General features: G+C 34.9%; 1 protein-coding gene across 12 annotated transcripts in view; it reads left to right on the top strand.

Moving 5' to 3' along the window:
• The window catches only part of LOC106876553 (major egg antigen), a 223,475-nt gene that overhangs the window by 139,366 nt on the left and 71,609 nt on the right, over positions 1-12,500 (top strand). For 2 of the 12 annotated variants that reach the window (XM_089352203.1, XM_089352206.1), the window contains one exon: positions 1,343-1,459. The exons of the other annotated variants lie outside the window; for them this stretch is intronic. The gene's annotated coding sequence lies outside the window, so the exon portion shown is untranslated. The remainder of the gene's footprint in view (positions 1-1,342; positions 1,460-12,500) is intronic. 12 annotated transcript variants of the gene reach the window in all.

Here is a 12,500-nt window from a genome sequence, read left to right as displayed (position 1 = left end):
TAATGTTATAACGTTTTGCGCAAAAAGCACTCCTTAGAAGTATTATCGTTTTTCTCCGAATAGTGGTATCCTCCCCATTTGAAATTATAACAGTAAAGCCAACTTTCAAGAAGGATATGTTGTATTTCATTTTCTCTCTTGGATTCATTCTAAAAAACAGAAATTTACATGGTGTCAACCGTGCAACTAATGGTAATTGATAAACTACATCTTCACATTCGATTTGGCAAAATTATTCGACTTGAAAGCTTTATTTTACTTTGAAAATGAATCATGATCGAGTAATCATAACCTTAACGCACGATAACATAAAACAGTGTATGTAAACTTACATTAGATTACGAAGATGATGAATTTCTCTGTAACGGTAAATCGTCTGAGACCAATTGAAGTTGATGAAATCACACGTGCGTACAAGACCACTTGCAAAAAGGAAAGTCTGCTTAATCAAGTTTCACTGTGAATATATAGTGTTTTAAAGCTGCATCCATAATCAAGACCACTCACTGGAGAGCGAAATTGCCAGCATAACGGCCGATACAGTGTGCTGTATACGCATGCGAGCACCCGCGAGTGTGACCTTACCGTGCACGTCTAGACAGGTATTGCCAAGCTACCAGCATACTATATTCTACGGCAATGCACGTGAGAATTGCGTATGCATACAAATAATGCCCACCATGAACATACGATTATTTTTTGATGTAAACAATTTCCAAAATTGTTGGCGATTTGCCACTCAATTGCAGGAAAAATTTCCGATACCTTCGCTGTCCCCGCAAAATCGCTTCGCGGTCCCCAGGTTGAGAACAACTGTTCTAGACAGTGCTATAAAGTTAATCAACGGCTTTGGCAAAATCATCCTATAAGCCTTTCCTAGACGCATCAAGTTTAATGCTGACTCAGTTATTATTGATGTCGTATTTCATTATAAAAGTAGCTGAGAAGGGGCAAGTTATTATCAAAGTAAAACTGCAACTCAGCTTCATTCGAATTTCTCAGTTGGAACCGCTTTGAAACTTACAATTTTCTCTCTTTATTCCGCTAAATAGCACTGGTTCCAACCGGCATAAAAAGAACTATTGTTACTATTATTATTATTATTGGTGGTAATAATAATAATTATAAAATTATAATAATAATAATAATAATAATAATAATAATAATAATAATAATAATAACAACAACAGCAATAGCAATAATGTTTTTGTTGTTATCTGACTTATAATTTTCTGATATTGCATGTTAGTGGAAATCCTATCCCGGCAGGTGTTCCCATTTTCTCATTGAAAGGACCGTTTCAATACGTTTTCGTCTGACGAACCCTTTTTGTTTTTTTCAGCTCGAGTAACTGACTCAGAGCTGGGAACGACTCACTCGTGGCAAGATTGAGTCATCGACCAGGAGAGTAAATAAGGGAATCTCAAGCAATACACATTTACTAATTAAGTATCCAAATGTAATTACTTCCTATCTCACGGCCTGTTACCCACATTCACTCCCTCGTCTCTCTTTCTCTCTCTCTCTCTCTCTCTCTCTCTCTCTCTCTCTCTCTCTCTCTCTCTCTCTCTCTCTCTCTCTCTCTCTCTCTCTCTCTCTCCACACACGCACAACACACGCTTCATTTCTTTATTCTATTCCAATTGAGTTATCGATTACTGCCTTGAAGTCTCTCAGTCTGTGGATAATGTTCATTTCTAAATTTGGGACAACTTCTTGAATGTATAAGCGAGGGAGTGTACTGGATTAAATACTGGTATGCACTTTGCTTCTTCAAAGGGACGCTACAGTCACCCCCTCTCTCGTGTAAAATATATGTGCATGTATGTATGTATGTATGTATGCATGTGTGTATTTTCACAGTATCACAGTATTGTGAATATACACATATACATATACACATACATACACATATATTTTTAAGAAAGAAAGAGGTGGGGTTTCTAGCGTCCTTTCGAAGTGGATAAAGTGCATACCAGTGTATGTATGTATATATATATAGGGAGAGGGGGAGAGAGGAAGAGAGAGGAAGTGAAAGAGAGAAACATATGTGTGTGTGTGTTTGTGTGTGTGTGTGTGTGTGTGTGTGTGTGTGTGTGTGTGTGTGTGTGTGTGTGTGTGTGTGTGTGTGCATGTGTGTGTGTGGGAAGAGTTCGGTCTGCTCATAACTGTCACTACTAACTTAATAAAGACCGATGTCTTGGATGTTACCCTAGACCAAAAGACGGGTAAAAACTACCTCTAAAGAAAACACAACGAGAAATGGTTTACTTTCATAAACATTCCAGCCACCCTCTAGCTATCATCAGCAAGTATCAGCAGCAGAATTTCCAATTTGTCGTCAAATGGAGATATCTTTAACATGGTAGCACCCCATTACAATGAAGCTCCTGAGAGGTGTGGCTTATTAACAAGTTAGTATACATGGAGAACTCCCACCTGCATCTTTAAAGCATAAGAGAGTTAGAAAACGAATGGTTACTTTGCACAATTCTCCATTCAACCTAGATGTTCTACCAACATAGCCAGAAGCTTTCTGAACTTAGGCAACATTTCCCTGGATCTCATAGATACCATAAGCTTCTCAATTACCATAATCTCAAGGTCGCCTATTCATATCTAAAAGACATCGCTTCCACCATCGCGCGATACCATAGAAGCAAGCACGCATTCACACTGGGAGGATCTTACAATCTCGAAGGTCTATAGAACCAACTTCCTACTAGCTGATGATATTAAGACATACCACACGGTCATGACGGCTAATGACATCAAGGAGAGATGTAGCAGCATATCCAATTCTTCAGATGTCGAGACAAAGAAAATTCTACCTCTTTGTAAGAACGTGAAAAAAAAAACACGTCTTGGACTGCTTTGCCTGCCATGATTCTAATATAAATACAAACTAGGTGTCTATGAAATACTGGAATCGTTTGGTATCGACTAACACCACTTCATTCTATATTTTCTGGTCTGGTGCCTAAATTAGAAACATCATCTATTATTATTATTATTATTATTATTATTATTATTATTATTATTATTATTATTATTATTAAGACGGCGAGCTGGCAGGTCGACTTTGCTTTTCTTTCTCAAAATTACTAGCCTTGTGCCCAAAATAGAAAAATTCTTCTTCTTCTTCTTCTTCTTCTTCTTCTTCTTCTTCTTCTTCTTCTTCTTCTTCTTCTTCTTCTTCTTCTTCTTCTCCTCCTCCTCCTTGCGCTGGCAGTTTTCGTCTGTGTGATGGCTATAGCGAAAGAGGTGGTGTTTTGAACGATGTCAAAAGGGTTGAGAACAGATACTTTCCTCTTCGGCCAAGCTCTCATCGAAAAATGAGGGTGGAGAGGGAAGTGCTTCCCCTTCCCCCAGTATTTTTGTCGGGAAGGTTGGTGAATTGTGACGAGGATACCCCATGTGAACGGGCCTACCCTGAGCATACGCCTGTAGGCCGGAGTTGATGAAGAGGAGTACCTGCCAGAGTTGATCAAGGTGGTTGGGTTGTTCAAGGTGTATAGGGTTTTTTGGTTGCCCCTTGCTGGTGCTCCCGCCTTTGGGGGAAATTTTTTATTTATTATTTTATTGATAATTTTTGGTGCTTTATTGTCTACACGCGTTTTATGCAAACCCTTACAATTCTTTGCTTTGTATCATCCGTTTTGCTTTGTATGCAGCCCTTGTAGCCAATAAATTTTAACAAAAAAAATCAAAGGTGATTTATTAATACAAAACTCAATATCCACTAAATAGTCATATTTTTTCACATCATGTTCGCTAAAAATCTTCCTGGCTACCTCCTACGTAATCTCAAAAAACATCGTGACCATTGATCCAGCCGTTTGAGCTTGAAGAGGGGAGATAGACAGACGGACATAACTGCCCATTATAGTAACATTATTAATGATTTGACTCAGATTCGTTCTTATTTCTGTTGGAATTTATGTAAGTAGCGGGTTACTACCAATAACCTTAGGTATCCACAAGCTTTCAATAGTCTTCCAAGTGCTTAAAACCCTCCTGATAATCTTTCCTGTCCCTAAGAGGCAAACTTTCTGTAGAAGCTCTACAGGGCATTCTGTTCCAATAGCCACCAAACACTTGTCTTATTATTATTATTTAATGTAAACCTTTGTGGTTAATGAAAAGGCGACGAACTAGCAGAATCGTTAGTGCACTGGACAAAATGCTTGGCGGTATTTCGCCCGTCGCTACGTTCTGAGTCCAAATTCCGCCGAAGTCGACTTTGTCTTTCGTCCTTTCGGGGTCAATGAATTAAGTACCAGTGAAATACTGGAGTTCATGCAATCAATTACTCCCCCACCCCAAATTTCAGGCCTTGTGCTTTAGTAGAAAGGATTATTACTATTATTATTATTATTATTATTATTATTATTATTATTGAGTGAGAGACCAGTGTATGCCACCAAAGTGACACTGGGGTATTATTATTATTATTATTATTATTATTATTATTATTATTATTATTATTATTATTATTATTATTATTATTGTCGCGTCTTTAGATTCGTTTGTGCTACAATCTTTGCAAAGAATGTAACCTAGTTTACTTCCAGACAGTCTTTTAACCGTTTGTCCTTAATGTTCATTAATGCCAGAATATGAAAAATCATTGCGAGTGAAAGGTGTTTAACTTTGCAAAAGGCAGAGATTGAGCAAGAACAAATGTTGTGGTGACGTCAATTCAATCATCTGAATTTCGTATCCTTTATACAAAGAAAGAAAACAATGAGCCTCGCACCTGTAGAGAAGATTAATCGTTATTTGGGTTTGTTTAGCATCCGGCATATGGCAATTGTATTCTCTAACCAGCAAATACTGAGGGAAGAGATAGAAACAGAAGAAAGAGAGAGAGAAAGAGAGGGGAGAGAGAAAGAGAGGGGAGAGAGAAAGAGAGGAGAGAGAGAGACTGAGAAACAATGTATGTGTGTATGTGTGTGTGTGTGTGTTTGTTTGTGTGTGGGGGGGGGGGACCGACGGTTATAAATTCCACGCTCTGAAAAGGGAATGCGTAAAAGAATAAAATATTAGCAACGTGTGCATATTATAAGGAATACAAACACACATACAATATATATATATATATATATATATATATATATATATATATATATATACATTTATGCATTTATACATACACATGTTATACATATATACTGTGCGTGCGCATGTATATATACATATATATATATATATATATATATATATATATATATATGTACGTATGTATGTATGTATGTATGTATACACTCGCGCGCACACATTCACACACACATGCGCATACACACATACACACATATGTGAAGACAGCTATATGGTTTATAAGCTTTCTTTGCAATCACGTGGTTTCGAGTTCGGTCCCACTGTGAGTGAATTTGGCAGACGGAAACTGTGTGCAAGCAACGTTGTGTGTATGTGTGTGTGTGCATGTAGGCATGTGTATTTGTTTGTGTTCGCCCCACAACTGATTGACAACTGTTATCGGTTTGTTTACGTCTCCATAACTTAGAGGTTCGGTAAGAGAGAATCGATACAATAAGTACCAAACTTAAATACATACTTATTTAGGTCAATTTTTTCGACTAAACCCTTCAAGACCGCGGTCGGATAACTGAAACAAGTAAAACACTAAAGATATGATGTATATATCGTTGTTATTGGCTCTTTCTTGTGTCTGAGAGTTTCAATTTCTCCCAGTTGGAGAAAATATGAGCAGTTTCTTGTTATTTCTTTGAGGTGGGGGTTGGTTTTTGTTGGGTTTCTTTTTTCTTTTCTTTTTTTTTTTTGCAGGTTGTTCACACACTTTGGTTTTGGGACCATTTTCTGGTCGCATATGAAAATGATACAGACAGTATCAGCTAATGAACTTGGAACGGACTGTCGCTGATTCGTTTTTAATCTTGAGTAACGCCTTCTTAAATGGTCCGAAGAAAAATAAACCCTCCGTACCAGTTCAAACGTTATTGCAATCGAGCGTTGTTGTTGTCTGCCTTCCGTCGGGGTCTTGGAGGGTCGTTGTGCGTATTAACTCTGGATTCTCTTCTTCGATCTCACCGCTATAGATGGCTCTAACAGGAGTACTAGACTCCCGACTATATCGCTTTTAGAGTTATTGGACCACGCAAGCCCTCCAACTACAAGCATGGAATGGTAATTAAACATATACACATACATACAAACATACATGCATGCATACATACATACATACATACATACATACATACATACATACATGCATGCATACATAGTTATATACATGTCTATACATAACACCTCCTTCGGTATCCCCACCTGCATATACACTGCCTACACACGCACATACATCCACACACACATATATATATTCCACTTTAACACTTTATCATATTTCCACTTCGCAGTAAACATAACACCTACAATGCACACATGTCCACACGGAGCACACATGCACACATGTGTGAATTCACAAACACATGCAATCAACCATTGACTACACACAACATAGTAATATTCATGTCAACACAACCACAATCACACACACACACACACACACACACACACACACACACACACACACACACATGAAGGATAACGCTGAAAAATTCACGAATGCTATAGTTTCGTCTTTCAAATCGTTGCAAATCGTATTACATTTAGTTTTAAAAAAATATTACTCATTTCTTTAAAAATTAGATGGGGAATGAAAGAAGATATATTGGGGATGTATGAAGCTGAGAGAGATATAAAATTGTAGGGAGACTAGAAATGTAGGAGGAGAGGTTATAGAAAGAGTAAGAAATTGTAATAGAGGTGGGAAGTTTAAAATGTTGTTACGTAATAGACGAGTTATTTTAATTAAAATTTTCGAAATTACGATGACTAGGGTAGTCAGTTTTTTAAAATATTGTATGTATAGAACACAAATAAGAGTTTTGCAATAATAAATTTAAACGGCTGTTATTAACCTAAATCTGTTACTTCGTTGTGTCAATATTCATGTAATTAACTGTTCTTTAAAACATTCTTTAAAATATTTATTTTCATAGTAGTCATTTCGCGATTAATGTTGATATAATGTCTTAGGCTCTTAGTATACATTTCCCCCAGCTTAATGTTTATTTAATCGTGTGTGCCTTTCACAGTCATTCCATTGGGTTCGTGTTCGTATTATCTTTCTCTAAACATATACTTTTTACATATATTTTTTACTGTAGTCTGAATAATATAATCATTTATCTATATGACAGACATAACGCATGTCATATCGTTGAGAAGTTACAGGCTCAGTAGTCATCTCGGAAAAGATGCCTTTATAGAGGTAGTGTGTGTTAAAATCATAATATACAGTAGACTGCAACTAATTCGACAACCTGTAATCCAGCAAAATCAGGGATCTTTTTTAAAACGGGGGCCACATTTTTCATTAACGAAACGCTTTGAAACTTGGAACACTGGTAGAATGTGTCATATAAAACATCTTTTTCTCTTAGTCTTCTTAAAAAAAAAAGAAATCCATAAATTATTCCATGTTAAAGTTGTCGTATTTCTGTAATTTCAACCAATCACTGACGTCCATTCAGCCGATATACATTAAGTGCCGACTACATAAACAAACGATTCTGAAACAATTAACCCTAACCCTAACCCTAACTCTAACCCTAACCCTAGCCCTAGGGTTAGGGTTAGGGTTAGGGTTAAAGCAAATTTAAAATGAAAAAAGCAAATAAAACGAAGGTATGGAGATTAAATACGCTTTACATCGCTTAATGAGCCAAAGGAGTAAATGCAAACAACTGAATACTTGTCAGTGATTGGTTGAAATTATCGAAATAAGACAATTTTTTACATGAAATAAATTCGAATACAAAAATATTTTTCTGTTCTATAACACAAAATAGATAAGTATACGAAGTTTGAAAGTCTTTCCGTACCAAAAACACTACGTAAAACATTAATGAAAAATGTGGCCCCCGTTTTAATAAAGATCCAAAATCAGTAATCCGACACTAATTTCGGCTAGAAAAATTTCTAATAATTTCAAATTGCCGGGTCACCGCACCAACCAGCCGCTACAATTTGTTGGCGCTACTTGCTGCATAAGCACACACGCATCATTTGTAAACAAAGGCAGGGCTTTACAGTTTGTTTGTTTTTTTTCGTTTGTTTTTTTCATTTATGGTTATGCCTTTTTAATTTTTAGCCCCAGCCATGGTTCCAAAGCATAAAGGGACTGTTTTTCATGGTGTAAAGCATAAATAAACACCGTATAGTGTCTATAAAAGAAAAAAGTTGAACTGTTGAAAAAACTTGACAGCGGTGTGTGAGTGAAAAGATTGTGCTGGATTTTCGACAGTTTACGACATAAAAAAAAAAGCAGAAAGACCAGTTACTCCGTTTCTTTGTTAACAGTGAGTTAAAGATAATCGATATCTTGGCAAAATAACAAAACCGCAACTCTCCGGGTCTCAACCATGCTAGATAATCGGCAGTTAACTGTACTGCAGAGCTAGATGAAACGAAATCGACCCAGAGACTAACAGATGTGCATTTCGTAGTTTTTGCAGATTGTCAGTACCACGCACCCGGATCAGCTTGATAAGAAGTCTCTTCGGTCAGACTGAAGTATATTGTAAGATAAATAAATAATACACTAGTTTTTGTAAAGTGACTGCTGGGCTAAATAATATTCAAATTATGCAATAGAAGCAACTCTAGATTAAAAGTTTCATCTATATCACATACTTAACGTATGTCATATCACTGACAAATTAGAAGCTCCAGTGGTCATCTCGCGAAAAGTACCTTTATAGATGTAGTGTGTGTTAAAATCACAATATGCTTCGAAGATAGTATGTTGTATACGTACAAATTTTAATATAGAGTTGATTATATTGCGTAATTTGAATATAATCATTTACCTTAACATTAAGAAAAAATCCTATCTTTATTTTGGATTATTAGATGAATACAGGTTAAGAGGTGTTTCTTCTTCTTCTTCTTCTTCTTCTTCTTCTTCTTCTTCTTCTTCTTCTTCTTCTTCTTCTTCTTCTTCTTCTTCTTCTTCTTCTTCTTCTTCTTCTTCTTCTTCTTCTCATTATCATTATTATTATTATTATTATTATTATTATCATCATCAAGTCCGCGAGCAAACAGAATTGTTAGTACACGTGACAAAATGCTTAGTGGCATTTCATCTGGCTTTATGTTCTGAGTTCAAATTCCACCGAGGTTGACTTTGTCTTTTATTTTGTTGGAGTCGATAAAACAAGTACCAGTTGGTCCCTGAAGTCGATGTAATCAACTTGTATCCTCCCCCACAATTGCTGGTCTTGTGTCAAAATTTGAAACCATGATGATGATCCTCATCATCAAGCTGACGAGCGGGCAGAATCGTTAGTACGCCAGAAATAATGCAAAGCGGCATTTCGTCCGTTTCTACATTCTGAGGTCAAATTCCGCCTTGGTCGACTTTGCCTTTCATCTTTTTGGAGTCGATAAAATAAGTACCAGTTGAACACTGGGATCGATGTAATTGACTCACCCCGGCTCCAAAATTGCAGGCCTTGTACCTATTGTAGAAAGAATTTTTATCATAATCATTTATTTATTTATTTATTTTAGTTTATAAAACTAGGGTGCTGGCATGTAAATGTACTTAATCGTATTCTGTACAAAATTAAATAAAGGAAATTCCTTAAAAAAAATTATTATGGTTTCTTTTTAGCCTAAGTATGAGCTGTCTGGGAACAACAATTATATCAACCTTTAACCAAGTGAAATGGCGGTTGAAAACATAAGCGATTATAACACCATTAATTAATAAGTAAAATAACGACTAATTAAATAAACACTTTAAAGAATATTTCAATAACATAATTAATTACATGAATGGTGATTATGAAATAACGAATTTAGGTTAATATAGTATTAACCGTATAAATTTAACGCTATAACAGCTCTATTTGCGGTTTATTCAAATTCGTTTTCTTATTTTTCATTATAAGTTTTAACTGTCTGTTTCATGTTTCATTCACTCATATTTCGCCAATTTTAGTAGATATTTTAAATAACTTATATGTTAAAAACCTGCCACTTCTCTCTCATTTCCTTACTATTTTTTCAACCTTTCTTTTACTGCTTTGTCGGTAGGAAGGGCAGTGTTTTATAATCCTTTACACGACTTCAAAAGATTCGTGAGGATATGTAGAACGTATCCATAAGCCGGAGTTCTGGCTTGAATGCTTGCAACAGATTGGACTCTTCTCAAGAAGGCCACGAAGGTATTTGAACTAGGGACGTCAGGACTGACATAAAATACCACAAAGCTTTTAATTTGATACTCTACTGACTCCGACAATTCACCGACTTTTACGCTTGCTTTTGCACTTCCACATACATAACTACACACACAGACGTGTGTGTGTGTGTGTGTGTGTGTGTGTGTGTGTGTATGCGTGTGTGCGTGTGCGTGCGTGCGTATACACATCATCCGTAAATTTCAACTATATATGTGTGTGTGTGTGTGTGTGTGTGTATGCATGTATGTATGTATGTATATATATATATGTATGTATATATATATATATATATATATGTATGTATTTATATATATATATGTATACATATATGTATGTATATATATATATATATATATATATATATATATATATATATATATATATATGCATGTATTAATATATATATATATGTATACATACATATATGTATGTATATATATATATGCATGTATGTATATATATATATATATATATATATATGTATACATATATGTATGTATATATATATATGCATGTATTAATATATATATATATGTATACATACATATATATATATATATATATATATATATATATATATATATATATATATATATATATATATATATATATGTATATATATATATGCATGTATTAATATATATATATATGTATACATACATATATATATATATATATATATATATATATATATATATATATATATGAAGGATTAAAATTAATCAAAGGACATGCTAAGTATGTCTACCTGCTGGAAATAACAGTCAAAACTCTTATTTAAATCGCAAGAATACACTCATAATAGCTACAAAATCAAACGTCCAAAGGCATACCGGCTAAGACAATCTCCCAACATACATTCAAGTATTTGACTCATGTGGGTCTGTTTCTGCACTGGCAAATAGCCTCAGCTTCCTCAGCACATGTTACCATGATAGAGACTCCCAAACCGTCGTGTTGAAGTCTACGCTACAACTGATTCGTTTTGCGTCGAATAATTTTTTTCGTGAATTACTTTTTTCTCGTGAATCATTTGCTCCGTATTGAAATTATATACATACATATATATTTTTTTTCTTATATATACACATACATACATAGTTAATCTTTAAAAAAAACGAAGAACAAGCAACAAAAAAAACAACAACGCGGGGACGTGGTATATACAAAGTATTAGCAAACGCTCAGGGAAGGAAAGGTAGTTTTATGATTCGAGCAAAGCTCTTTGTCTCAGAAACAGGAGACAGAGTAAAGTCCAAGAGAAAAGGAAGATGGAGGAAAAAAATCGGCAACGATCCACATCTGGTTACATTTTGAAATAACCGGATAGGAATGGTTGAAGAAAAAGTTCTTTCTAAGACAGGAGAGTGTAAGAGAAGGAGGTATCTGTGTGTATGTGTGGGTATGTGTGTGAGTGCAAGTGTGTGTGTGTTTGTGTGTATGCATACATATATCTATATATACATATATACATATGTATATACATATATATATATATATATATATACATATATATATATATATATATATATATATATATATATATATATATATATATATATATATATATATATATATAATATATATGCATACACTCACACACATCTAGTTGTGCATACGCACGTGCACATATATATTGGGAAAGTGTGTCATCCACTACTTTCGCCTCAGGCCGATCAATTCCCGGTGAATGAACTATGTAAAAGAAAACTGTATGGAAGTTCATCGTGTGTGGCTCTACATATATACCGAGTATGTGTGTGTATGTGTGTGTGTGTGTGTGTGTGTGCGTGCGTGCGCGCGCCAATTTGTACATACGCATTCTTACATAGATTGTAATTTTTACTGTCATTCCTTTCATACAAAAGCTATGTTGGTAAAAAAAAATTGCAGAAATGACGAGTGGATGTGAAGATGTGACTTTCATACATCTCTCACGAGAAAATTTACGTGAAAAATTTCAAATACATCAAAACCTTGCAATAAGTTTTTCTCTCTATCTTCTCCTCCCTCTGTCTTAGAACTAACAGTCTTTGATAGCAATCATTTTTTTTACGAATATTTACTCTGAATGAAGCAAATATCTGTGAATAAAAAAATAAATAAATAAATAAAAACTAAAAATAAACAAAGAAATATGTAATTAAGTATGCTGGTATTTGCAGTTGAGTTGGCTGCGGCGACGGTTGTAGCGTAAGAAAGACG

Source organism: Octopus bimaculoides, chromosome 5 (genome assembly GCF_046866305.1).
Source record: "Octopus bimaculoides isolate indiv1 chromosome 5, ASM4686630v1, whole genome shotgun sequence".
NCBI lineage: Eukaryota > Metazoa > Mollusca > Cephalopoda > Octopoda > Octopodidae > Octopus > Octopus bimaculoides.
Note: the sequence above shows the minus strand (reverse complement) of the source record. Positions and strands in the feature narration are given on the sequence as shown.